At 46.9% G+C, this 27,769-nt stretch overlaps 2 long non-coding RNA genes across 8 annotated transcripts; one reads left to right on the forward strand and one right to left on the reverse strand.

Moving 5' to 3' along the window:
* Positions 1–938: 938 nt before the first annotated feature.
* LOC131829753 (uncharacterized) lies at positions 939–9,227 on the reverse strand. 4 transcript variants are annotated; one of them, XR_009352982.1, is made up of 4 exons: positions 8,460–9,227; positions 4,073–8,200; positions 1,764–2,192; positions 939–1,661 (listed from the first exon to the last, which is right to left on the reverse strand). It is a non-coding gene; the product is annotated as an uncharacterized LOC131829753 (long non-coding RNA). The 4 variants fall into 4 exon arrangements; XR_009352980.1 differs by having other exon boundaries at positions 939–2,192; XR_009352981.1 differs by lacking the exons at positions 939–1,661; positions 1,764–2,192 and having other exon boundaries at positions 3,251–7,185; positions 8,010–8,200.
* An 87-nt stretch (positions 9,228–9,314) lies between these two features.
* On the forward strand, positions 9,315–24,768 carry LOC131829752 (uncharacterized). Of its 4 annotated transcripts, none has more exons than XR_009352976.1 (4): positions 9,348–10,107; positions 18,910–19,104; positions 19,257–19,353; positions 22,328–24,768. It is a non-coding gene; the product is annotated as an uncharacterized LOC131829752 (long non-coding RNA). The 4 variants fall into 4 exon arrangements; XR_009352978.1 differs by having other exon boundaries at positions 9,355–10,107; positions 23,668–24,768; XR_009352977.1 differs by having other exon boundaries at positions 9,315–10,107; positions 18,910–19,353.
* Positions 24,769–27,769: the final 3,001 nt, after the last annotated feature.

Consider the following 27,769-nt stretch of genomic DNA (forward strand, 5'->3'; position numbering starts at 1 on the left):
ACCATAGTCACATTTGCCATGCATGGTCACCGGGAGAGCTGTGAACAGCCTTGTCCTCCCGTATGGGCACCCGTGGGCTATGGGAGTTGAATCGCCCACTTCCATTTGGTCCCTTCTCTGTCTCCAAGTGTCCTTCAGCCTTGACTTCTTTGGAAGTCTGCTCCCAGATGTGTGCAGCCGGTGGTCTTCTGTAAGACCACTGAGCTCCATCCACACCGCCGAAATCACCCTCCAAGACTCTATCAAAGAGGGCCGCCCATTCCTGTGTGTGTGTGTGTGTTTGTGTGTGTACATTTTCCTTATCCATTTATCTACTGATTGACACTGAGGTTGCTTCCATACTTTAGCTATTATAAATAATGCTGCCATAGTCATAGGAGTGTGTATCTCTTTTTGAATTTGTGTTTTCATTTTCTTTGGGTAAATACCCACTAATGAAATTGTTAGATCTTAGGAGATTTCGATTTTTAATTTTTTGAAGAACTTCCATATTGTTTTCCACGGTGGCTGTACCAATTTATATGCCTACCAACACTGCCTGAGGGTTCCTTTTTCTCCACATCCTCATCAACACTTGTTTTTTCTTATTCTGATGTTAGCCATTCTTACTGGTGTGAGGTGATATTTCATTGTAGTTTTGGTTTGAATTTCCTGATAAGTGATATTGAGCATCTTTTCAAGTGTCTGTTGGCCATCTTCTTATAAACTAATTTTTTTTATTTTTTTTTTATTTTTTATTTATTTATTTGTCAGAGACAGAAGGAGAGAGAGCGAGCGAGTACAGGCAGACAGAGAGGCAGGCAGAAGCAGAGGGAGAAGCAGGCTCCCCGCCGAGCAAGGAACCCGATGTGGGACTCGATCCCAAGACGCTGGGATCATGACCTGAGCCGAAGGCAGCTGCTTAACCAACTGAGCCACCCAGGCGTCCCTCTAACTAATTTTTTTTTTTTAAAAAGCACTGTCATAGTCTTAGCGAAGGGTAATTTTCAGATGCTGAACTGAATGTGAAGTTCTAATCTTTTTAACGTCGGTTTCGTTGTCTTCACAGCTGTCTGTTTATAGCTGTGTGGTGTTCTATTCAATGGATGTATCATAGTCTACCTGACGATCCGTAGCACTGGGAGGTTTATATGGCTGCCAATTTTTGCAGTGATGTGTAATGCTGGGTGAATGCCTTTTTGTGTATAGATTTGTTTTCTATTATTTTCTTAGAATAAATTCCCATCACTGGGATTATGGGGTCAAAAACTAAAATTCTTTATGGACCACGCTGTTTTCCGGAGGACCAGGAACTGATGGACGGAGCCGCTGGCAATGACTTCTCACCCCTGCACTTGAGCCCAGCTCCCTTTTGCTGGTGAAGGCACAGCAGTACACTAATGCACAGGGACAGAACTCGGGCCGTCATCTGTTAAAACACGGTCCCGGTGCTGCCGTCTCCCTCTCCAGTTTGCACAGATGTACAAAGCCCAATCCCACTGGCCCTGGGTGGAGGATGTCTTTGTGAAAGGTAGGTTTACTTAGCTTGGAGGTCAAGTGCTTGGGTTGTGGAGCAAGATGCTGCTGATCAAATCCCAGCTCCACTGGGTAGTTAGGTGTGTGACTTTGGGTCAAGTTGCCTTAATACTCGTGGCTCTGTTTTCTCCTTTGTAAAATGAAAGCTGAGAAGAGAACATATATTGTGAGGATGAAGTGAGAAAGCACACACCGCTCATGCCACCCGGTGCCCAGCCCAGTGCCCAGCCCGTGGCAGATGCACGAACCGGCTCCGGAGTTCTAGCGATCTGACTTTGTAAAGAATGTGGCCTTGACGCAGCCCACTCTTCACACTGTGGGGCTGGCTTCTTCCTACCTTCCAGTCGGTTCCCACACACAAGTCCTCTGAAACGAACTACTTTAAATTCTCAGCCCAGACTTCATTCTGTACATCTGAATGGAAAACTTTAAGTCAAATCAATTAATCAAAAGGACTCTGCAGAGAGTTCTGAAGAAGCAGGTGTTATGTCCTTGAACTCAAGAGAGCTTACATATTTCAAACACTCACCTTTGAAAGAGAATCAATGCACAGACCTTGGCTCTGGGTCGCAGGGAATGCCTGCCCGGTCAGCACTACCCCGTCACTAGAGGGTCGGACTGGGAAAGTGGAGATGATTACAGTTGTGTGGCAGGCGTGAACAAACAGCTCTTCAATTCTGAAGGAAGGAATATGTATTTAACCTGGGTGGCACAGTCGGTTAAGCAGCCGACTCTTGGTTTGGGCTGAGGTCATGATCTTAGGGTCGTGAGATCGAGCCCCAATTGGGGCTCTCATGGTGCACAGAGCCTGCTTAGGATTCTCTCTTTCCCTCTCCTTCTGACCCTCTTCTCTCTCTCAAATAAATTAATCTCTGAAACTAATATAACCACTGAAGAGTGACAAGAGAACTAAGTCTTTTAAAAAAAAAATACACTTTTTTTTCCCAAAATAAAATCCAGAGAACCAAGTGAAACTAGTGGGCTTCTAGGTCCCATTCCATTGTTAACTATCAGAGCTCCGTTGAGGCTGGCCCTGTTGACACAGGGTTTGTTTTGCACACGACACAAAACTGAGCTCCACAAGGTTCGCTGTGTGAAGACATTCCCGTTCTCATGGTAACGGATGGTCCATCAGCACCAAAATATATAAAAGGCAGCGGGCAGCATGAAGATGTTACTACGACAACTGGAATTTAGAGTATACATTTTTAAAGGCATGTGGGAGGGCTTAATTTCACTTCACTTTCTTCAAGAAAGCCTGGGTAGGATGAGTCAGGCATTTCAGAAAACCGGGGTGCCCTAGGGCCCGGGGTGTGGGCTCACGCAGTGACAGCACTGGCCTGAAGATGGGTGATGACCGTGTTGCCTACAGAATCCTGTGAAATCACCTCAGCAAGACGTTGCTCCATCAGGAGTAGCTGTGGGAGTAGGCAGGATTACGGAGTGAGTATTACAAGAGAACTCTTGATTTTTAGCCTTCATGGAATTTGCAGATAGAGGATGACCAGGAAGGCGAGCCTGGGTGGCTCAGTCAGCTAAACCCTGCCTTTAGCTCAGGTCACGATCTCAAGGTTCTAGGATCAAGCCCTGTGTAGGGCTCCCTGCTCCAGGGAAAACCTGCTTCTTTCTCCTTCTTCCCCTGCTACTACCCCTGCTTGTGCCCCTACCCCCCCACCCCATCAAATAAATAAATAAAATCTTGAGAAAGAAAAGAGACGCCCATGAACAATTCAAATTGTTTTTAAAATGTTTGTATTTGGGGCACCTAGGTAGCTCAGTTGGTTAAGCCTCCGTCTTCAGCTCAGATCATGATCCCAGGGTCCTGGGACAGACCCCCTCATTGGGCTGCCCGCTCAGCAGGGAGTCTGCTTCTCCCTCTCTCTGTCCCTGCCCCCCACCCCGCTTGTGCTTTCTTTCTCTCTTGCCCTCTCTCTCTCTCAAACAAATAATAAAAAACAATCTTTTTTAAAATGTCTACATCAAAATAAATAAGCAGGGGCGCCTGGGTGGCTCAGTGGGTTGAGCCACTGCCTTCGGCTCAGGTCATGATCTCAGGGTCCTGGGATCAAGTCCCGCATTGGGCTCTCTGCTCGGCGGGGAGTCTGCTTCCTCCTCTCTCTCTCTCTGCCTGCCTCTCTGCCTACTTGTGATCTCTCTCTGTCAAATAAATAAATAAAATCTTTAAAAAAAAATAAGCAAATAGTTCATTCTCCACAGTTTGGAATGTACAGGTACTTCTAGGAACTTGAGATGACATTTCGATCTTCCTCTGAGGATGTGAATTTATTTCTCATTCTGGGCCTCACAGAGCTGAAAATAGTCTGTGGCGTGTGAAGGTGAACAGCTCCCGCTTCAGTACTGGGGCTACAGCAGGTCTGCGGACCCTGCTGAGGGGGGCCAGCCCTCCGTGTGTAGCTCCAGAAAGGTATTTGTGTCCCAGGGCCCTGGTCGCCTGCTTCCAGCTCTTAGTGGCCACCGCCCACCAAGCCTAGCCAGCCCTCCCGGGGTCATGCTGAGTGATTCAGCTCCGCCCCACTGTGTCCCCATACACACTCACTCCTCTTGGTCTTGGTGTGTCTCCGCAGTTCACTGGGGATGGCCCAGGTCACATGAAGGTCTAGGTGGAGTCAGGAAATCAGCCTTCTTTTAGTTAGTTCCAGAGAGCTCTCTGAGGCGTTCTGCAACTGGCAGAGCAAGGAGCTCGAGTAGAGAAGCTTCTGTCCTCAAATTCCTTTAATTCTCCCTACCATCCACTTGGGCGCAGAAGGGTGAAGTAACTTATCCCTGGTCACACAGTGGCACTCAGCCAGGTCTCACTCCAAAGCCGCACAGTCTGGGTGAGAGTGAGAACGTGTTTGCACCACACCAGCCCAGTGTCTGAGGGAGCTTAGCCTCCTGCTCTCTTGTGATGCTTTTGTCTCTCATGCTCTACCTCACTGGGTGGGGTTCGTGGGGAGGTTACAGCCTCTCCAAGACTCCCTGATGCTCTGGCACATTCTGACATTCTGCTTTCTATTCTCTGTATTTTGTGATGTTTTAAAGTCTGGGGTAGGGGTGGGGGGGGCCTTTCAGGCCCAGAGAGGGACTGCCCCTCCCATGGTTAGCTGCTTTCTAGAAAGAGCAGACAACTTGCAGGTGAGCCTACATTTGATACACAAACCAACCAATCCGCCCCTCGCCCCTCTGGCGCACATTCACCTCCTTTTATCAGGTCCCTACTATAGCCAGGAACTCTTCTCCTAACCTAAATCCCCCCAGGGCCAGACACCAGACCACTCGGGATGCCCCTGGAGCCAGAGTCCACTGAAACTACCCCCCACTATCCCCTCCTCAGCCTGCCCAGTGCGCCTACCCTGCCTCGTCTATTCCTTCCAGCAAAACCCCAATAAAGGCTCTGGCCCGTGCTTTCCCCTCACTCCCGACGATGAGGCCTGAGTGGCAGTGTGCCCCTGCTCTTGGGAACCGTGACAAAGTTGTGCTGTTGTTGTTGTTGACTGGATGTAGTGGTTTCGTCGGGAAGAGCGGGATTACAGTGGATTTAAGAGTTGGCACTGGGGCCCGTCTTCTTGCCAAAGGCGGGCATGACCGTGACCGAGCGCTGGTTGCCCTGCATCCACTGCTTGGCTCAGCCTGTGGTCTTCTTTTTTTCCTGTTTGGCCACCCTGGGAGTCCGCCCTCTGACTCGGCCAGCCTGCACCAGGGATCCACGGACATTCCTCCAAGCATGTGGCCGGCTCCTTCCAGGCCGGCCAGAGCCTCCGCTCCACGCTGACCCAAGGTAGCCTCAGCCCCTCCAGGCGCGCCTGCCAAGAGCACGACTGGATCTTCGGAAGTGATGCCCTCCAGTGAGGCCGTCTCCTCGCCAGTCACCTCCAGAGTGAGGACAAAGACCCGAACCACAGCCACGGAAGCCGCTACCTTGAAGACAGAGTCAAGAAAGAGAGCAAAGTACTTTGGCCATGCCAATCATCTCCCAATCTGTTGGCCTGAATAAAAGCAAAAATCCTGGGTTCGTTGGCAGGAAGACGTCTGGAGCTTGGTCTCCTCCCTGGGGCTCTCCTCCAGCTGCTCCTCCTCCTCCTACGGCAGAGCTCCTCTTGCGCAGCTCCTGCCTCTTCCACCCCTCCCCTCCAGCCCGCGGCCAGGCCTGGGTCCTGCAGAGGCCAGCCGTGGACCAGATCAAGGACAGGACCTTGACCTCACTTCCTCCATTTTCCTCAGGGCAGAAGGGCTGGAATCTACCCCAGCTCTGGAGAGAACCCATTTGCCTCCAACCAACTTTTTCCAACCACAGGGTGTGACACTCCGACCTATGAAGTTGAATCCCCTGAGGCTGTGTATTTGGCAGGCAGGCAGGGGGCCCAGGAACTCTGGGCTCCTGGCCTGTCCTAGCTCTCCAGGCCCTCGAGGGACCAGTGCATGGCTTTCCAGCCCAGGGCCCCTGGGGCACCAGTCCTCTGTCCTGCCTCTTCATTCCCACTGTACAGTTAATGTCCCAGAGGAACCGTCAGCGTCTTCTGGTCTTGTCTCTCAGCTGACCACCTGTGGTTTGGAATGTAAGTACGAGTAAGGACGTGACCACACACAGGATGCTGGTGACACTGACCCAGTTGACAGAGCATGTGATGTGAGCCAGGTCTTCAATCGTGGTCACCGCACGGATGACTGTGGCTGGAGCAGGAGGGCGGCTCCGGGAGGAAAAGGTTGGGTGGAAGCGCCAGCTGGAGAAAGGGCTGTAGGCTGGGCCGGAGGGCTGGTGGGTCCAGCAGAGGGGCTCTCGGGGTGGGCTGGGGGGCGGGGGAGGGTGTGTCCTGGATCCTCAATCAGCATGGGGGCAGCCGGGGGAGGAGGGGAGGAGGAAGCCCGAGGAGGTGCTGCAGGATGCAGGTGGAGATGGGCCCCTGAATGGGGGGGGGAGGGGCCCCCACAGATGTTTTGGAGCAGGGGGAGTGGATCCTTGTCATAGAAGGGGTGCTTTGGCAGAGTTTCTGGATTCTCTGGTTTTAAAAGAATCACTCACTAGACTATCTGCTGTCACGTGCTAAATGCTGCCCTTTCGACTCCTGCTGGGGCTTTGTAGAACTTTTAGGAAACTCCTGACACCGCCACCTACTTAGGTGAGCCGTGATCCCCATTCCAAATGGCTGGAGGCCCATGGACTTTGGAGTTGCTCCCAAATCCTCACACCCTTGACTACTTAATTTGTGAATTCCCAAAGACCTCCTACAGTATCTTCAAGATTTCATGATTGGGGCACCTGGGTGGCTCAGTGGGTTAAAGCCCCTGCCCTCAGCTCAGGTCATGATCTCAGGGTCCTGGGATCGAGCCCCACATCAGGCTCTCTGCTCAGTGGGGAGCCTGCTTCCTCCTCTGTCTGCCTGCCTTTCTGCCTACTTGTGATCTCTGTCAATAAATAAATAAAATCTGAAAAAAAAAAAAAAAAGATTTCACGATCACCTGGGATGTAAACAGGAAGGTGGTGTCGATCTACTTCTGATTTGCAGCCCAGGGAACTAGGAGGGTGGAGGCTTGACCTTGAGCGCTCTGAGGACGGCAAGCATGATATTTACATGGGCAGTGCGGAGGAGACGCCTGACAGGCTCTCCACCCCTGTACCTCACGCTCTTCCTGAGGGAACATGGGGGCGTGGGCCAAGCTTAGAGTTCCTTTCTGGGGGTGAAAATTAAGAATCAAAATGTGACAGAAGACACTGGTCTAACTAGAGAAAGTAAACAACACAAGGCATTTGTAGCAAGGGTGGCTGAAGACTGGGAGCACCCCCAAAGCAGCTGACATATTCAGACCAGAACCTCAGGGAGACACCGGAGGAGCCTTGTCCCCAGAAGAGGAGTATCGAGCTGAGTATCTGTGCTCCCGCTGATGCCGGCCAGCTCTCCAGCTGTGGAAGCTGCCTGGCGACTGCTGTCTGCTCACCCCACCCCGTCCCCACCTCCCCAGCCCTACACTTGAGGAAGAGCTCGTCTTTGACCAAATTCCGCCTCAGACATGACTTTCTTCTAACCTCTCTCAGCCTGGACTTGAGCTCTCTCACTATTTTGTGTATCCCACCCCCTACACACATTATTTCTAATAATTATTTTTTGTTCAGCCTTTTCCATGTAAAGCAGTTTACATTCATCTTCCTGTGACCGACAAAAACTATGTGAGGAGGGCACACCAGTAGTGGTAGGACTACCTTTCTCCAAGTAAGGAAAGTGAGCCCAGAGGGCTGGGGACTGGCCCAAGGTCACACCAGCCAGGATCCATATTTGAGCCTCGGTCCTCTGACTCCTTATCAATGCCCTTGACTCCAACACCCATGAGTAAAGTTAATGGCATTTTACCTGTTTTAAAGTATCTCCACATTTATGCCTCTGCCATACCCGGACCGCCCGCGCACCCATCCAACCCTCTGATCCGTCTGCTGCTCATTCCTCCAACCTCCCAACCTGCTGAAATTCTACTTATCCCTCAAGACGTAGCTTAAACATCACCTCCTCAGTAACGGCTCTCCTCCTTACTCAGGGAGAAGCAATCGTATCTTCATTCGAAGTCCGGGACAGGTGCACCTGTTCCATATGTGTCTAGGACATGGATCCACACCCAGCCGCAGGGGAGCCCCCGAGAGGGAGTGCCTGTTTAGCTTCTGTAGCGGGAGGCAGGCTCCACCTGCTGTTGAGGGCGCCTAAGACAAGGAATGCCCCCCACCCGGAGAAAGGGTATTCAGGAGCTGGGCAGTGGAGAGGAACGACAGAGCCCACTGGAGCTCCCGCGTCTGGCTGCTTGGTAACATCATCAGTAATCCTCCCCATTCTTACACCGTGAAAATGAAAATGCTGTCACGGACACAATGACACTATCCCGTGTATGATCAAATGTGTGTGTATCCTTCCCCCATCGCCCCAGCCTCACTCCCCAGAAAGGGAAACAACCCAGAGTCTTACCAGTGCCTACTTCCACTTCCGGTCGAGGATTTCCAGGAGGTGCCCATCGTCCTCTTGCCCCTCTAACCCAGCGCTGCATGACCTTCTTCTGCCCCAAGGTCTCTTTGTAAAACAGTTATTCTGTAACATCCCCTTTACTACCCAGGAAAATGAAATTCAGAGGTGAAATCTCCTGTGTACTGTGTAGTAAAGGGAACAAAATAAGTAACTTACAAAAAATAAAATTCATTCAAATAAGTAAATACCCAGGCACGACCCATCTAGGTGTCCTAATACAGGAGTCAGATGGTTGCAGCTACAAGAATGCAATCAGACCGCTACCGGGTGGCTGGCTGGCTTCCACCTTCCACCTCCCACTCAATAGTAAGTCAGGACAGTGTATTCAAACCGGGGTTACGTGGCTTCTGAGAGACTCAGTTTCACCCGGTGTTATACCCCCTCGCGGCGGTGCTGTAGAGAACGACTGCGCTGAGCTCTTACAGGGCACACAGTTCTAGAAGCCTCTGTGCCTGGCTACTCAGTATTGGCACCAGGTGGGAGAATGTTGGAACACCACTTCTCGAGCCCGGCCTCTCATCTATTTAACAAGATCCTCAGTTTATCTGCATATAAAGTAAAGGCCGAGAAGCCTGGGGGACAGGGTAAGGGAGGAAGCCAGCGGCGTTCACATAAGTCTTTTTCGATATGGCCATCTGGAGGTTCTCTTTACGGGAACTGCCCTAGACCAGGAAGGTATTAGCTTAGGATTTAGCCAGGAAAACAGAAACCACTGAAAGCACCTTGAATAGAGGGAATTCAAGGCAAGGATTGATTACACGTGTGACGGAAGACTTGGCTGGGAAGCCAAGAAGGCAGGGGTCCGCGGTGGCAGGAAGTGCACTGCCCCAGTCCTCAAGGGGACAAAGAGAGGAGGGGCGTACCTGGAACCCAGTGTTCTTCAGTGGAAGCTGGTGTGACAGAGGAAGCTCTTTGGCTGCCAGAGACCTCACTGGAGGCAGAGAGTGTGGAGGAGAACCACCCCCCCCCCCCAGGTTCCCCCTGACTCCCGTCTTCCAGCTTCTGCACAGTGTCTCCCACTGGCCACATTGAGTCCGAAGTCAGTGGACCTAGGAGGCGTGGAAACAGCCTTCTGGAAGCAGCCCTTGTCTATCACAGGGCGGAGCAGGAGGAGAGCAAGGAACAGCACGCCCGACAGGCCCGGAACTGGCACAAAGGCCAAGAGCTCTTTACCAAAAGAATCACTTTTCAAAGAAGTACTCTTTCAAGATACTTCTCTCCAGAGTCCTCCACCTTGCCATGATGACTGCTCCGGAAAGTGCCCCCGCAGTCTCAGACACTTCAAGAAGTGGCCCATCTGGGTCAAGTGACAGAGCTGCGCTCCCTGCCGCCACCACCACGTGACCCCAAGCTCTGCACTGTGTCATGGCAGTGCCCCCGCTGTCTCTGGGGGACAACACAAGAACTTTTGGTGTGGTGCCCGCCTGCCCTCCCCCACCTGCACCCAGTCACTCGGCTTGAACTGCACCCCTACAGCCACGGTGATCCTCCCGTTCCTCGCAAAGCCCAGCCCTGCCCTTGAGGATCGGAAACCTCACCGTCAGGGGTCTCCCCCTCTCTGCCTGGAGACTCTCCATTTTCCTCCGTCAAGGTAAGTGGATAATCAGAAAATGAGAAGAAAACCTGTTTTTACTCCTCATCTGCCCTCTCCGCAAAGGGAACATGCTCCTTGGTGGGTCAGAAATCTGGGGGCAACCCCCCCACAAGCCTGGCCAGAGGCTGCTTCAGTTTTACAACCTGCTACACACCTTTGGCAGACCTGCTGCTTCTTCTTCTTTTTTTTTTTTTTTTCTTTTTCTAACACTAATAAGGCACATTGAGAAAGTATGGAAAAGTAAAGCAGAAAAAAAATCCACCTATAATCCTGCCACCCAGAGGCAGTGCCTATTAACATTTTGATACATTTCCTTTCCAGATTTTAAGTGCATTTTTCTGCAGCTGAGATCATACTCGTATACATAATTTCAGGCTCTGATTTTTTTTTTCACTTGTTACAATATTTTCCCATATCATTAAAACTTGGTCAACAAAAGGAACATTTTTTCCATAGTAGTGTTTTTTTTTCTTTAATTATAGAAGTAACCCACACTCACCATAAAGAATTAGAAAATTCAGAATTATATAGAGGACAAGCCAACATTTTTCCCTTCCCTCCTTCTCCGCCCCCCCCCCCCCACCAATGCCTCAGAGGTAAACCACTTTGAACAGTTTGGCTTCTATCCTTACAAATGTTTCTCTACGATTCAGACAAGACGGCTTTTTTTTCTTTTAAAGATTTTATTTATTTATTTGACAGACCGAGATCACAAGTAGGCAGAGAGAGAGGAGGAAGCAGGCTCCCTACTGAGCAGAGAGCCCGATGTGGGGCTCGATCCCAGGACCCTGAGATCATGACCTGAGCCAAAGGCAGAGGCTTTAACCCACTGAGCCACCCAGGCGCCCCACAAGACAGCTTTTTAACTAATGACCCCACCACTAGCTTTTTCGTGTCACAGTGTAGGTTGGAGATATTTCCTTACTGGTGCATAGGGATCTGCATTTTAAGAAAGCTGCCCAAATAGTTCATCTACAGAAGTACCATAATTGGCTTTGCTGTTCCTCTGTTAGCAGATACTTACGATGGTTCGATCACCTGTACAATAAGCTTTATATATAGGCAGAGCATTTCTCCTGGAGGTTGTCCTAGAAGGACAGTTGTGTGACAAACTGGGTGTACATCCCAATGCTGTGGGAGATGCTGGAAATCGCCTCCCCTTTAGAAGGTTCTAACTATGACAGCCCCACCCATGGTTGCTTGGCTGTGAAAACTTGCGGTGGTTGTGGGCCAGTGTGTTGTCTGGTAACCCATAGGTTGCCAGTTGGTTGAGGACCCAACAGTCTTGGGTTCAAATCCTCACTCTGGGGACGCCTGGGTGGCTCAGTTGGTTGGACAACTGCCTTCGGCTCAGGTCATGATCTCGGAGTCCCGTGATCGAGTCCCACATTGGGCTCCCAGTTCCATGGGGAGTCTGCTTCTCTTTCTGCCCTTCTTCTCACTCATGCTCTCTCTCCCTGTCTCTCTCTCAAATAAATAAATAAAATCTTCAAATCCTCACTCTGCCACTAACTAGCTCTATGATCTTTGCTGAGTGGCTTACTGGGTCTTTGTGCTATAGTTTTCTCATTGATAAAGTGAAAATGATGATGACAACTGTCCTTTCTACTGGGACTTACTTAAGTCTTCCCCTATTGTTGCGCATTTAAATGGCTGAAATTCTTTTAACAGGCTTTATTCAAAGGGCTTTATTAGTTTTTCCCTTTAACTGGACACCTTTTAAAGGTTTAAATGTTTATTTAATAGTCAAAACACCTGGGGTGTTCAGCTGGTGCAACATGTGGCTCTTGATGTTAGGTTGTGCATTCGAGCTCCACACTGCGTATAGAGAGTACTTTAAAAAAAATAAAATCTTTTTAAAAAATGTTTAAACAAGTTAACAGTAAGAAATACCTATGACCCCTGTCATGTCAATACAACACATTTTTCTTTTTTTCAAGTTCTGAGTAAGTCTTTGTTTTTTAGACACTGATTTCCAGGAAGGCCAAAAAGCAATACCAGGGGATATGGGTGCAGAATTGGATGTAGTCCTTCAAAGCATTCAGTTAAGAATATGATGGAGAGCCTGGGTGGCTCAGTCAGTTAAGCGTCCAACTCTTGATTTCAGCACAGGTCATGACCTCACGGTTGAGATTGAGCTCCACATCAGGCTCTGTACTCAGCAGACCGGGAAGGGTATCTAGTTATAATTCTCTCTCCTTCTCTTTCTGCCCCTCCCTGCTTGTTTTCTCTTTTTCTCTCTCTCTCTCTCAGAAAAGAAAAAAACAAAACAAAACAAAAAACAGAATATGGCAATATAGGGGTGGCCTGGCTGGCTCAGTTGGTGGAGCATGTGACTCTTGATCTCATGCTTGTGAGTTCGAGCCCCATCCTGGGTATAGAGATTACTTAAAAATAAAGTCTTAAAAAATTAAAAGAATATGGCAATACAAATATCTGAAAAGCATGTCTTAGGTGTTTGAAACAAAAAACATACATCATTCCTAACTAATTTGAACTTTATAGCATTTCCTAGACAGGAGAAACAGTTAATATTTGAAAGTCCTGAAAGCTTCTTCCTTGCCTAGTTACATTAGATGGTTTGCCTTTGAGCAAATTCCTTCCTTTTTAAACATAGATAAAATACAACACTTCTTATGATTAAGCATATCACTTCTGCTGTACATTCATACATATACATAATATTTATGATAATGTATATACCGATACCTTCACTTGTACATCAATTGCTCGAGGCACAGTTACATGGGTATTTCGGGGCAAAGACGGAGAAAGTTATGATGAAATGACGTCACAGAGCAGGCCCAAGACCACACAGAATTTGAGAAAGTAATACTCGTCGGAACAGATGCCCTACTGTTTCTTTGCATTTCCAGGAAGTGACTCCATAGTCTGGGATCTAATGTTGATTTCCGTCACCTTCAGAGCTCTCTGACGATTTTCCAGATGGGTAGTCTCCCAGGCTCTGCTTTGGAAGAGCTGAGAAAATGCTTGCATCTCAAATTATGCAAGTGAGGGCATGGGGCGGCACCCTGCATTGCAGAGGCCATTCACAGAGAATGCGGGGGTTCCCCCGGGGAGGGGGGGCAAGTTGGAAACAGAAAGTCAGCTCTGGCATCAGGCTAGCCCATAATGAGAACGGAATGTTTTGCCAAAGTCACACATGTAAAAAATAACCGAGTTTACAAGCACCCGGGTAGCCTGGCCTCTGATTTCGTGACATGCCTTGTCTCAGGCATATGATTATAGGAAACCCTTGCACAGACGCTGGGCAGCTGAGGCAGGCCTTCTGGAGTTTATGGGAGGACAGAGAGGAAGCCTCATGCTGTGGAAACATGCCGTAAGGAGCCAGCCAGCAGCCCTCCTTCAACATAAAGCTCAAAAAAGCAAAAGGCCCCCACCTTTCCTTTTCACTCCATTCAGAGAGGCCTCCAGGCCCACTGCCCTGTGGCTGGTCTCACTAAGATGCTGCAGCCAACAGAGAAGGCTGCTGGGAGCTCCTTTCCTTAGTGGGACGACAAAGATTTCCCTCCCACCATTGTCACTATATATATTAATACATGATGGCATATGCACAGCTGTGCATCCCCAGAATCCAGCATGGTGCCTGGCATGGAGAGATGCACAAAAATGCCTTTTATAAGCCTTCAAGGTATTCAAAAGGATCTTTCTGAACAATATAGATGCTCAAAAATACCTTCTCTGAAATAATTTCATGCCATCACACTCGTAGGAAACATCCACATTATTATAGCACGCTCAAGTAAACTGGAGGGGATTTGGGGACATCTGTGTGGGACTTGATGGAAAAAGTAATTATGTTTTCTTTATATTAAAGAAGTATAAAAATACAATATAAAGTCATTAGAGAACATATTAAATACTGAATTTGTATAAAATTTTCCAAATAAAATATTTTCAAATTTTTAATGAGAAACTTGAGCTTATTTCCATGAACATACTTTAAAAAAATTTTATAGTCTATTTATTTAACTTAATATATCCATAATATTATGATTTCAATATGTAATATAAAATTAAATAATGAGATATTTTATTAAATAATAATTACATTAATAATGAGATATTTTGCATTCTTGTTTTCTTACTAAGTGTAGGGTGTATTTTTACTTGTAGGTGGAATATAACCCATCTCCATCTGGAGCAGGCACAGTTCAAGTGCTCAGTGGCCACATGTGGCCAGTGGCTGCCTCATGGCCCAGCACTGGTCTGTAGTGAGGATAGTAAAAATAGCACGGGCATAATTCTTTTATATCTTTTTTATATGCCTTATAATGGCAATAAATAATTGCCAATGGAGATTTTAAAATAATGATCTATTCAAGTTGTTGGTTATCACCATCAATGAGAAATTTTGCCCAAGAAGGAGATAAAAAATTTTAAAGTGTTTTTATCACCCTTCAAATTTTTACAGCAGTTGAAATTATCTTTAAAGAGTTTAACAGCTCTTATGGAAATTTCTTGTGATAAGGCAAAGGATTTCAAACCCATCAAACTTTTTCACACCAACTATTTCAAGATAATGCTGATGGTCTAGTTAGCAGAACAGGCACGTGTAGTTCCAGCCATCCTCATGCCCCTGGCTTGGATTCTGCTCCAAAGGCATGCGGGCTGCGCAGAAGGACAGATTCCAGCATGGGGGAAGACAGAGATAGAGGACCCAGCCCCATGCAGCCCCTCCATCAACTGCTTCCACCCCACATCCCAGTCTCTGTGACCTTAGCTCAATGCTCCCAGGACATTTGAGACAAACCCCAGCAGCTCCCTGGGCCCCTGTTCTACCTCATGCACACCTCAAGAGTTTTGGGCATGGGGCATCCAGTGACGGATGTTACTTTTCTCACTCCCTCTCATACCAGCCCCTCCCCCACCCCACACTGTGAAAGCCCCTCTCCGAGAAGACCACCAAGTCACTGCCCAGATGGCTTCCCTACTCCAGACCCGTTGTCTCCGCGGACCGGGGTAGTCAGTGACACTGAGAACCACAGACCACCTTAGGCAGTCAGGAGGCTCTGGGGTGACAGACACTGCCCAGATTCCATTGTCTGCTTCCTTCTTGCTCACGCCGTCCTGCCACTTTGTACCTCTGTGATCACAGGCAAGTTATCTAATCTATATAGATTTCAGTTTTCTTTTCTTCTTATTATTATCATTTGAGAGGGAAATGGGGGACAGGCAGAGGAAGAGAGAGAGAGACTCATGCAGGTTCCATGCCCAGCATGGAGCCTGAGGGGGGGGCTTGATCCCACCACCCTGAGATCTTGACCTGACCGAAACCAAAAGTCAGACACTCAACTGATGGAGTCACCCAGATGCCCCAGTTTTCTCTTTTCTAAAAGCAGCTATATTGACCTGGTAGTCACACACCACAAAAGTCACCACGTACGGTGCACAATTCATTGGTTTGTAGTATTTTCACAAAGTTGGGCAAAGACTTCAGGTTCTTGCCTGGAAACTAAGACAATCATCTGGAAAACTGTCATAAGGAAGAAAGGCGGTACCGATTATAAAGAATATCGCCTGGCACATGGCAAAGTCTCAATAAGTGGTCCTTGTTACTGTGGCGACCACGATGACAAGGATGGCGGGTGAAGAGAGAGCCGCCCAGGATTCCTGGAAATTTGTCACGTGGCTTTGGGGAAGCTGGACAACCCCAGCTCCTCCTGGACCTCTACACTGGACACGAAGCCAATAGGCTCCCCATTAGATGCCTGCAGCCACCTCTGCATCACATGGGATGTGACAGCAGCTCAGGAGCCACAGGGGCTGCCACACAACTTGAGGCAGGAAGTGGGGAGAAACACTATTTCTTACAGAAAACTGATGGGGGGAGAAATTCAAGTCAGCAGCAAGAAAAGTCACTTCCTTGACTTACATTTCATCAACAGCTACCTGCTTTCAGTTGGCTAGGATTTTTTTTTTTTTTTCTAGAAAAGTTTCATTCTTGGGGTGCCTGGCTGGCTCAGTCCTGGAAGATATGCCTCTCTGCTGGGTGTGGAGATTACTTAAAAATAAAACCTTCCAGGGGTGCCTGGGTGGTGCAGTCGGTTAAGGCCTGACCCCGTTGGCTCTTGATTTTGGCTCAGGTCATGATCTCTGGGTTGTGGGATCGAGCCCCAGGTCAGGCTCTGCGCCGGAGTGGGAAGTCTGCTTGGGGCTCTTCCCCCACTCTCCCTCCGCCCCTCCCCATCTCAAATAAATAAATAAATCCTTAAAAAGTAATAAAATATATTTTTAAAAAGTTTCACTCTCAAGATTATTACAATAAATGTTTATTGTTAATTTTTTTGGTATAATCACCTCTCCAGAGGTAGTATTAAAAGTTTGGGCTCCCTTTAGACTATTTGCTTATTATACATAAAACCGGATTTATGAGGTAGTTCTGTTCTGCTACTCACTTTTTTCACTTAAGAATATATCCTGACTACCACTCTATGTTGGTAAACAAACAAAGTTTTAGCAATTGCATAGTATTCTTGGGTGTGGATGTACCATTAGGTATTTATCAAAACCCCAACAGAGAGGCACTGAGATTGTTTCACACTTTAAAAAAATTATTATTACTGTAGCGGTTGCTGTGGTGCCATCCATTTCCCACCTTTACGGGAGGGAGGCGCTCCATCCCCAGCTGCTGAGTTGGCCTGCTATGTCCCTAACTGGACTGGTCCTTAGCCGACTGGGCCATCTGACCCACAGTGAATGAATGACCAGTGAGCGCATGTGTGGAAAGCAGAGTACGAAGGCCTGACCCCGTTGGATCAATGGCATAATTCCAAGGGGCCATTCCAGCTCCAGAACTTTCTGTGAGATTGGGTAAAGACTCATTGCGAGTGCATGGAAGCTTAACGTCTCCTTCTGTCTAGTCCTGCTTCCCCTGTTTCTTACAGGGGTTGTTCCAAGAGCATGTCCCTTTAAGCGTCCTACACACAAATCTCTGTTTCGGAGTCTGTTTTCTGGGGAAGCTGACCTCCGATGACCGAAATGGCTTAAACAATTTTTTTTTTCTTCCCTGAACAGTTGTCACTAGAATTCCTCTTAAGAAAGGAGGAATAAACCTTTGCCGAATCTCCTGGGGGCTGGTGTGACCTGTGGGAGTGGAGTAGGCGGGGAGAGGCGGGCAGGGGTTCTGCGTGAAGCAGAGGGAGGAATTCCTACCTGGGTTTGTGTAGAGAGAAGAGTCAAGGGGACCCGAGAAAGAAAGGAAGAAGAGCCAGAGACATGGCGGGAAGCCAGGCCTAGTGAGAAAGCTGAGGACGTGGTGTGGCCTCAGTGCAAACCTGTCTTGTCTCCCCTCTGCCGTCATGTGTAAACTTGCTATGCTGACAGGCTCTGGGTGAGAGGTCTGCTTTGGGTCAAAAGAGCCCAGTGTCACCCAAGGCACACTGGACCACTGATAGTGCACAGGAGGGACACAGGGTCCACACAGGGAGGAGACCGCGTGAGTGGGGTCCCGGGCTCCCTGAGGTGTGGGACACAACTGAAAGGTCAGCCTCAGAGACACCCTGGCCACGGTCTCTTGCTCAGGCAGGTGTGACTTCAGCAAATCGAGTATCAGGGCAGGTCTGAAGGTCCCAGGGGAACCTGAGAAAGGAAAAGTTCTGTTTTCTGTCACCTCTCTCACTTTGGAACCCAGGACACCAAGGCCCCAATGCTCAAAGTGGCACACAGTATGAGGACAGCTAAACGGGGCTGTTACCAGTGAGAGTGGGGGGGTCGGGGGAAGAGGGCCTTGTCCTGGGTCTCCTGTGAGAATCTTACTCAGAGAGAGTAACTTTACCTACTTTGCTCAAATTACCCCCTTCCTTAGTTCATCTAGTGTAGTCATGTGGGCATCTGCCCACAGCTGCAGGTTTTATATGACTGTAATCCTGGTGAATGGCAGTTTTGTGCAGTACTTTTGATCTTCCAGGCCTCAAGGAAGGATAACATCATAGGGAAAAGGTTGGGTCCCAAAGTTAGATTGGGCTGGGTTTCAAATCTACTTTATTCATTCATTCATTCATTCATTCAAATCTACTTTTATTTTTATTTTTATTTTTATTTTTAAGATTTTATTTATTTATTTGACAGGCAGAGATCAAAAGTAGGCAGAGAGGTAGGCAGAGAGAGAGAGAGGAGGAAGCAGGCTCCCTGCTGAGCAGAGAGCCCGATGCGGGGCTCGATCCCAGAACCCCGGGACCATGACCCGAGCCGAAGGCAGAGGCTTTAACCCACTGAGCCACCCAGGTGCCCCTCAAATCTACTTTTAAATCTAACCTTATAAGGCTTCTCAGCCTCAGTCTCCATACCTGTAAAATGGGCTCCTATTAGGCCCTCTCTTCTGGCACTGTTGTAAAGATTAAGGGAGGTAATGAGATGACATTATGGCTACATAAATTCCATGGTTTTAATATTCCCTGTTGCTGGACACTCAAGTGGCTTCTAGTTGTTGTCTATTATAAATAATACTTTTCTTAGGTAGAAATTGGCATACAGGATCACCCAATGCTTTATAAACTGTGTACTATCTAGCTAACTAATAATAGCTGATAATAACCTCATAGCATGGTTATGAGAGTTAAATGAATTAATACACAGAAAGTACTTAGAACGGTGCCTGCAAACACAGCATGCTTTGCAGAAGTATTTGATGGTGTTATTATCCTAATTATTCTTCACCCCTTCACCTGCCCTCCCAAGCACCCCCCCACACTCTGCTCTCCCAACTGCATTTTAATGATATGCTGATGCTCTCTTTGCCCTCTACCAAGCACTTGTCATTTCCTCCAACTCCTGCAGGGAAAGAATCGGATTTGCATCATCTAAAAATTCAGCTACTTCAGAACCTGAAATCAAGTGAGAGGAGCCTCCCGTGGAGTATCTGAGAAGTCTCAGGGCTGCAAGTTCATTTGCTGCAGATATTTGCAGACCCTCCCCCGCATGGCCTTCAGGGCTGGAAGCAGACTGATGAAGAGCTTCTCCCAGAGTTCCAAGGTGGGGGCGGGGGGGTGATGTTCACTGGTATACCTCACCCCCCACTGGCCCACTCCTCCGGGGAGGAGCACCAGGCTGGTAGCTGACAAAATTGTGAGACTAAAGAAAGGCTACACTTTCCTCCTAGACCTTATTCCTTCCATTTCATTTAGCGTTTGCTTTATCACGGAGACCTCCCAACAGCGCAGAAAGTCATCGAAGCCCGATGCACCTGTCTCTGACACCTACTGGCTGGGCAACTGGAACAAGGTATTTTACTTCTTGAGCCTCTCCGCTTCCTCTTCTGGAAAACAGAAATAATACCTTCCACACAAAGTTGTCACTGTTCTTTTTAAATTATGGTAAAAATACACATAACATTTACCATCTTAACTCTTTTTCAGTATCTGGTTTAGCGGCATTAAACTCACAGGGCTGCTTGTGAGGATTAAATGAAAAAATGTATGTAAAGCCTCCAGCACATAAACAGCACAGTGAACACTCAGGGAACCTAATTTCTCTTTTCTCGTAACTTCTCCCACTGAACAGGACCCACGGCATTGTGAAGTAGAGCAAGAAGGCCTTGGTCGGTTTGGTTTGAAGTTCAAACCTTGTCCCACCCCTTATCACAGTCCCCAGCCTGCCCCATCTGTGGCTGCTGCTTATCGCTGAACTGAGTTGGTTCTAGGAGCCAAGCTTGTTTGGTGAGGAAGAGTCGAAGCAGCGGGGCAGGCCCAGGGTGTGCTTCCAGAGAGATCTGCTTCACACCCCTGCTGATGGCGCTGGGGTGGCGGGAGCAGCCTTTTCAGGGCTTTTCCAAGCAGTTTCCAAAACTCCGAGGGGCAATCACAGCGAACCTTCCATGTCACAGACGGTCATCCCTGCCATCGCCTGTCAAACTAGGACACGGGAGGTCACTGCTTGGGTTTTTGGAGGGTTTTGTTTCCTGTTTTGTTTTTTTGGTTTTGTCAGAGCAACATGGGCATATGGTCTTTAAAAATCACATGACACTAAAATGCTCATAATGGTCAGCAATGGTCTCTTTTGCCACGCCTTGCTCTTGCCTTTCCAGACGCACCATGGTCAGTTCTTTCAGCTATTTCTTCTGGTATCTATCTCCATATTTCCAAATACGCTTACTCTCATATTTCTTGTACCAACTTCAGATGGTTTCTGTTGACTTTCTGTTACAGTAGGTGAGGGTTTGACATTTCTGCATGACCTCCGTCCTCTGACCACAAGTTTCAGTGAGATCAGTACCCCGTGTGTACTTCATTATGACTCTGAATCATTCCGGTCTTTGCCAGGTCCTACAAAATCCTACAGGACCTGACTCCCTCTTCCCCTGCCTGTCTCCCTCTCCATCACTCCTCTCCAGCATCACGGCCTCCCTGGTTCCTCCAACAGGGGACCACGCTGAGCGTACTCCTGTCCCAGGGCCTTTACACTTGTTCTTCCAACTAGCAGGACACTCTCCTCCCCGATGTTTGCCTGAAATCCTTCCTCATTTCATTCATGGATCTGCTCAAATACCACCTGATCTGAGAAGTATTTCCAGATTATTTTCCCTCCATCTGCTTTCCAGCTTTTCTTTTCTTCACAGACTTACCACACACACACACACACACACACACACCCTTTGACATCTTATTATGTATTTATTGATGTAAATCCTGATTACATATTTGTTGAGGGAAGGGACTTTGTTAACCACTATGACCCCCGGGGCCCCAGAACAAGCCTGGCCCATAGCAGGCCATCAGCAAACACTGGGAGCAACTGAATGCTGAGCCTATTGATTTACTGCGCTTTTGTTTCATTGTTTATACAATTCCTCCCCCCTTCCCCATAGTTAATATCTACCTTGGTTTTTCATTTAATTTGTTTTCTCTGGCACACACCCTCCAACAGCCTTTCAATCCAATTTTTCATATAAACGTATCAGATAATCTACTGTGTTTAGAATTTCCCTCTTTGTCTGGGCTGCTGTTACAGAATACCATAGACTGAGTAGTGTATATATATATATATATATATATATATATATATATATACACACACACACACATATTTTTAAAAAGATTTTATTTATTTATTTGTCAGAGATCACAAGTAGGCAGAGAGGCAGGCAGAGAGAGAGGAGGAAGCAGGCTCCCTGCTGAGCAGAGAGCCCAATGCGGGACTCGATCCCAGGACCTTGGGATCATGACCTGAGCCAAAGGCAGACCTGAGCCACCAGGTGCCCTAATATATTTTAAAGATTTTATTTATTTTAGAGAAAGAGAGCATGAGTGAGGGGAGGGAGCAGAGGGAGAAGGACAAACAGTCTCCCTCCTAAGCACTGCCAGACAGGGGGCTCTATTCCACAACCCTGAGGTCACAACCTGAGCTGAAATCAAGAATCAGACTCTTAACGGACTGAGCCTTGCAGGTGCCCCAGACAGAGTGGTTTATAAAAACAGAAATCTGGGGTGTCTGGGTGGCTCAGTGGGTTAAGCCTCTGCCTTTGGCTCAGGTCATGATCCCAAGGTCCCAAGATCAAGCCCCACATCCAGCTCTCTGCTCAGCAGGGAGCCTGTTTCCCCCTCTCACTCTGCCTGCCTCTCTGCCTACTTGTGATCTCTCTCTCTCTCTGTCAAAAAATAAAATCTTAAAAAAAAATAATTTTTAAAAACAGAAATCTATTTTTTTAAGATTTTATTTATTTATTTGACAGACAGAGATCACAAGTAGGCAGAGAGAGAGAGAGAGAAGGAAGCAGGCTCCCCACTGAGCAGAGAGCCGATGTGGGACTTGATCCCAGGACCCTGAGATCATGACTTGAGCCGAAGGCAGAGGCTTAACCCACTGAGCCAACCAGGTGCCCCCAGAAATCTATTTCTTATAGTTCTGAAGACTGGGAAATCCAAAATCAAGGTGCCAACAGATTTGGTGTCTGGCCGGAGACCACTTCCTCATTCACTGACAACTATCTTCTCTCTGGGTCCTCACAGGATGGAAGGGGTGAGCTCTCTGGGTCTCATTTTTAAGGGCACTAATCCCACTTTCAGGGACTCTGCCCATTATCATTCTTAGGAACTCATCACCTGCCAAAGGCTTTGCCTCCCAATACCATCCCCCAGGGGCCTGGGCCTTCAGCGCACAAACGTCAGAGCACGAGATATTCAACGCACAGCAGCAGATTCATCAGTTGTTAACACTTTACCCATTTGCTTTATCATCCTTTTTCCTTATATGCTTATAGATGGATTTTTTTCTGAATCCTCTGCCAACCGGAGGCACCGTGCTCCTTTACCCCTTCGTCCCCAGGACCTGGGCTTGCCCGCAGCCCTTTGCATCCTGGTGATTTCACCACGTGTGTCACATGACGGTATTTCTGAAGGACAAGGGCATTCTCTTACAGTACAATTGTCCCCTTGTTTTTTTAAGAAGGTAAAAAAGCAATGGAGAAAGAGACTACTCACAGCCTTTTGCTGTGAAAGACTGAGCAAAGGCCCCAGGGTAACACAAAGGGTCCCAGGAATATAAAGCCTCTGAAAGGACACAGCTGAGGGTGGGCCCGAAAACAACAGGCCTCAGGAACCCAGTCAGTGGGGCAGGGTGAGAATAGGCAGCACTTCCTGAAGATCCCTGCCAGGGACATGAAGAAAATCCACTCAGAAGGCCTTTGCCAGAAACTGCTCAGCTGGATGCTAATGGGTTCTGGGCCAGCGTGGGGAGCTCAGTCCCAAGAGGACTTCTGGGCGGAGAAGACTGAAATCCCAAAGGGCCCTGAAAGGAAGTGTCTCTTTGAAGAAACCAAGTTAACTAAGAGGAGGAGGACTCTGGCCTCTGGAGGTGTTGGAGTTCAGCTCCTTGTAGTCTCTGGGAAAAGAGAGTCATGCCAGTGGGTCCTTCTGCCCAATAAAGAAGAGTCACATAAAGCCTTGACCTTCTAGAAAACTGCTTGATGGTATAAATTAGGAAGGAATGGGATAGCAGGAGAGTAAAAACTCTCAAAAACCCAAACAGTTAAACAAAATGCGATACACACATACAGTGAATATTAGGCAGCTTAAAAAGGGAGAACATTCTGGCGCCTGGGTAGCTCAGTAGATTGAGCATACGATTGGATTTCTGCTCAGGTCATGACCTCAGGGTTGTGAGATGCGAGCCTCCTACTGGGCTCCACACTGGGCATGAAGCCTGCTTGCCATGCTCTCTCTCTCTCTCTCTCTAGCTCGGCCCCTCCTCCTTTAAAAAAAAAAAAGTATAAAGGGGGAACATTTTGATACATGCTACAACGTGGATGAACCCTAAGGATATTATGCTTAGTAAAATAAAAGGACAAATACTGTCTGACTCCATTTTTGTGAGGTACCTAGAGCAGTCACATTCACAGAAACAGGAAGTAGAATGGTGGCTGCCAGGCCTGGTGGGGAGTGGGGAGGAGGAGTTAGCACTTAACAGTGATGGTCTCAGTTGTGCAATGTCAGCAGTGTTCTGGGTCTGGATGGTGGGAATGGTAACACAGTATACAAATGGACTCAGTGTCACTGAGCTGTGCCCTTTCCACATGGTTAAGCTATAACCTGTATATTATAGGAACCTTCTGATCTTGGACCATGTCAATGTACTATCCGAAGCCCTAAAAACCAAAAGTCTTGTCTTCTCCGTGAATTCTTCTGTGACTACCCCAGGGAGAAGTGAGGCCTTTTCCCTCTGGCCTCCTGTTCACTGTATCAGGCATTTAGTGATTTCCTGATGGCACTGACCACCCTTCTCTGTGTAAAAGCCTGGCTCTCTCCCCAGGGCCTTAGCACCTCAAGGGAAAGGACTGCATCTCCCATAGTCCCTACAAAGGGGCCTTGGAGGTATTATGTTCAATGTTGGATGACCCATCAATTACCTAAGAGTTAAGTACCAGAAAACCCACAAGGGAAGAAGAGTGGAATGAAGCTGAAGGGAAAAGAAGAAATAGAGCATCTTGGTCGGTAAACTAAAACGTCGAATTATTTTAAGAACTTGAAGGTGGAGACTTGTGTTGAAGTCTCTCTAGACTGTGAGTTGTAGGGAAAAAAAAAAAACAAAAAACCCTAAAATTGGAGTAAGTGAAGAAGATGAAAAAAGGAGGAGGAGGAGAAAAGAGAAAGAGAAAGAAAAGGAGCGAACGATTAAGGTGTTCTTGATACACATAACCTCTTGGATTTAGGCAAGATCGGTTTCAGGTGCCCTTTTACCTCCTTCGCCATTTCTCGGCCCTGCTTTTGCCTGGACTGGAGGATTCCCAGACACCTCTTACCCTTGGTAGCAGACAAGGCTACCCTAGCAGTTCCAGACTTACTTGATTCTTCCACCGCACAATCAGAGCAACAAGAGGACATCCTTTCTTCTCTCTTTAGCAAAAAGCCCATGGATGCTTTCCTTTGACCCAGCTTGTGGCCTCTCCTCTGAATTAATAAGTGTAGACTTGGACTGGAAGACTCTGTGTGAGCCCTGTCTTGGAATTACGAGGTTATAAGATCCTAGCACAGTTCCTGAGAAAGAGGAACCTTCCTCCATTGGTGGGGAGAGTGCAACCTGGAACCTCTCAGGGAATTTGTCATTTTTTTGGTCAAGGAAACCCCTTGACTTAACAATGTACTTCTGGACATTTATCCCACAATTACAGTCCCTCACAAATAAAATGCCACTCATGCAAGACTACTTTTTGTAGTATTACTTGTACTTTTTGTAGTATTATTTATAATTGTGAAAGACTAGAAACAAACAAAATGTCCCTCACCAGGGTAATTAAGTGACCATACAGAAATGTAATAGAACACTATGCAGCCGTAAGAAGGATAGGAAATCTCTCTTGCATTATTACAGGAAAATATTTAAGATATGTTAAGTATAAAAACAGCAAGGTGTAATAGAGTGTACAGAACATACTATCATTGTAAAAATATTTTTTCATAGTAGCTTATGCATGCATTAAAAATATCTGAAAGATAAACTAATAGCAGTAGTTACTTCTTAGGGTAGATGGAAATTAAATACACAGGTCAACGTTTGCATAACTTTATATACAAGTTAATGCTTGAGCCACAAATCTATATTTCAAAAACTTGAAAAAAATTTTCAAATTAAGTGGTCGATATCTCCTACCTCTGTGCACATGGCACTAGGAGCTGTGAGGTGCACGTGGGCTGCCACCTGCTCACCGTTTCTGCACCCGCTGTGCCCCTGCCCACTGCTCCCCTGCCCACCCCTTCCCTGCCCATTCCAGTGCCCACGTTGGGTGGCCCCCTGGGGGCTGAGGACCAGGCCATCCAAACGCTGCACCCAGGCTCCCCTCCACTCTCCATGTGCCAATTCACAGCCCAGCACAAATGGGTAACAACAGAAAATGGTATTGGAAGAGTGGGAATCAGTAATTTTGCACAGCAATTTTGTACAGATGTTTACTGCAGTCTGCCTAAAGTTTGGACAAAATGGAACAAGTGAGGTGAGTTTGGTGCTTTGGAAAGTGTGTAAGCTGCTAGTGAACTCTCTTATTTATCAGAAGAATTAACTGAAACTAGTGAAGCTCTTGTAGAAAATCCAGGACTTGTCAAATCTTATTATGAAGAAGGTTGGCTGATCAAGATAACAGTCAGTGGCCCTTCAGAAATGGATGAATGAATGAGTCAAGAAGCACATGAGAAATGCATAAAATCTGAGGAATGAAAACGGAACCCCTAAATAAACCAGTGTGAAACCAAACACAATAAAACAAAGCAGCTGATACTTCCCTCCAAAGATACTAACGAAGTTGAGTGCCACTTGTCATATCCCAGTACATTTAAACTATGAAATGTATGCTACCATTATTGGAATCTAAAAATTGTTTGTATATAAACTGCTTTCTAGACAAATGAGTTTCTAATAAAGCATTGTAACCTTTGTTGGAATAATTTAAAAACTCAAAACTCAGTGCTTTCAACAGTTGGCATGAAGCACCCCGGGGGAGAATCACTTTTTTTTTTTTTAAGATTTTATTTATTTATTGGACAGACAGAGATCACAAGTAGGCAGAGAGGCAGGCAGAGAGAGAGAGGAGGAAGCAGGCTCCCTGCTGAGCAGAGAGCCTGACGCAGGGCTCGATCTCAGGACCCTGAGATCATGACCCGAGCCGAAGGCAGAGGCCCAACCCACTGAGCCACCCAGGCGCCCCAGGGAGAATCATTTTGAGGCTTGCTGGATTTGGTCTCCGTACCCTTTTATCTATACTAATCTATAGAACTAAAAAAAAAAAAAAAAAAAAAAAAAAAAAAATTAGCTGATGGTTTTGAATGTTTGTTTTTAAAAAGAAAAACAGGTAACTTTGAAATTAAAGCAAATAAAATGATAGTAATACATTTTATAACTTATATATGTTTATAATGAATGCCCCTAAACTTTCCCTTTCTCCTTCTGTAAGTCTTTCATGAATAAAAGAATCTGTGAAGATCTATCGGCACAGAATAGAGAGCCCAAGTCCAGAAACGCTCACATATATACAATCACTTGTTTTATGTGTTGGAAAAGCAGAATAGTGCAGAAAGGACAGTCATCTGTAAATGATGGTGGGTCCGGTGAATACCCTCACTTTAAAAAAAAAAAAAGCAGCTTGACCTTTACTTCACATCATAACACAAACATATATTCCATGTACACAGTAGATCTAAATGTGAAAATTTAAATAATACAGTTTCAAAAAGGTATTAGAGGAAACTATCTTCATGATCTGAGGGTAGGCAAAGATCTCTTTAACAGGACACACAAAGCACAAGCCATTAAGAAAAAAATTATTTTGTTTATCAACATTCACCACGAAGAGAGTGAAGTGACAATCACAGAGTGGGGGAAGATATCTGCACAATATATAACCCACAAAGGACTCGCATCCGGAATATATAAATGACTCGTACAAATCAATAAGAAAAAGATACTGCTCAATAGAATACTGCGCAAAAGGCTTCAGCAGACATTTCATAAGCTGTACAGATGGTCAACAAGATGGAAAAAAGGTGCTAAACCTCTTTAGTGAAGAAGGAAATACCAGTTGAAACTGCCACAAAATACCACATCTGCTCACTGGAATGGGAACAATTAGAAAACACCAAGTACTGGGGCGCCTGGGTGGCTCAGTGGGTTAAGCCTCTGCGTTTGACTCGGGCCATGATCTCAGGGTCCTGGGATCGAGGCCCGCATTGGGCTCTCTGCTTGACAGGGATCCTGCTTCCCCCTCTCTCTCTCTGTCTCCCTCTATGCTTACTTGTGATCTCTCTGTCAAATAAATTAAAAAAAAAAAGAAACGAAAAGAAAAGAAAATACCAAGAACTGAGGAAGAATGTGGACGAACTCCAGCTTTCACACAACTCTGGTGGAGGTGGAAATTGGGATAACTCCTTAGAAAACAGAGAATCTTTGCTAAACTGAACATAGCACACACTCCTGGATCTAGAACTTCCATTCCTTCCATTTCCTTAACAGAACTGTGTATCCATACGTGCATCCCGGGACATGCACGAGAACCTACAAACATTGTTAATAATAACACGAAACTGGAAATATCTCAGATGCCCAGAACAGGATGATAAATAAATTGTGATATAGTCGTAAATTGCGGGAATGAGCTATACAAACTAGGTTGAACAAAAGAACCGGGACACAAAGGAATACATACTATAATTTCCATTTA

This window comes from Mustela lutreola, chromosome 4 (genome assembly GCF_030435805.1).
Source record: "Mustela lutreola isolate mMusLut2 chromosome 4, mMusLut2.pri, whole genome shotgun sequence".
In the NCBI taxonomy this organism is placed as follows: Eukaryota; Metazoa; Chordata; class Mammalia; order Carnivora; family Mustelidae; genus Mustela; species Mustela lutreola.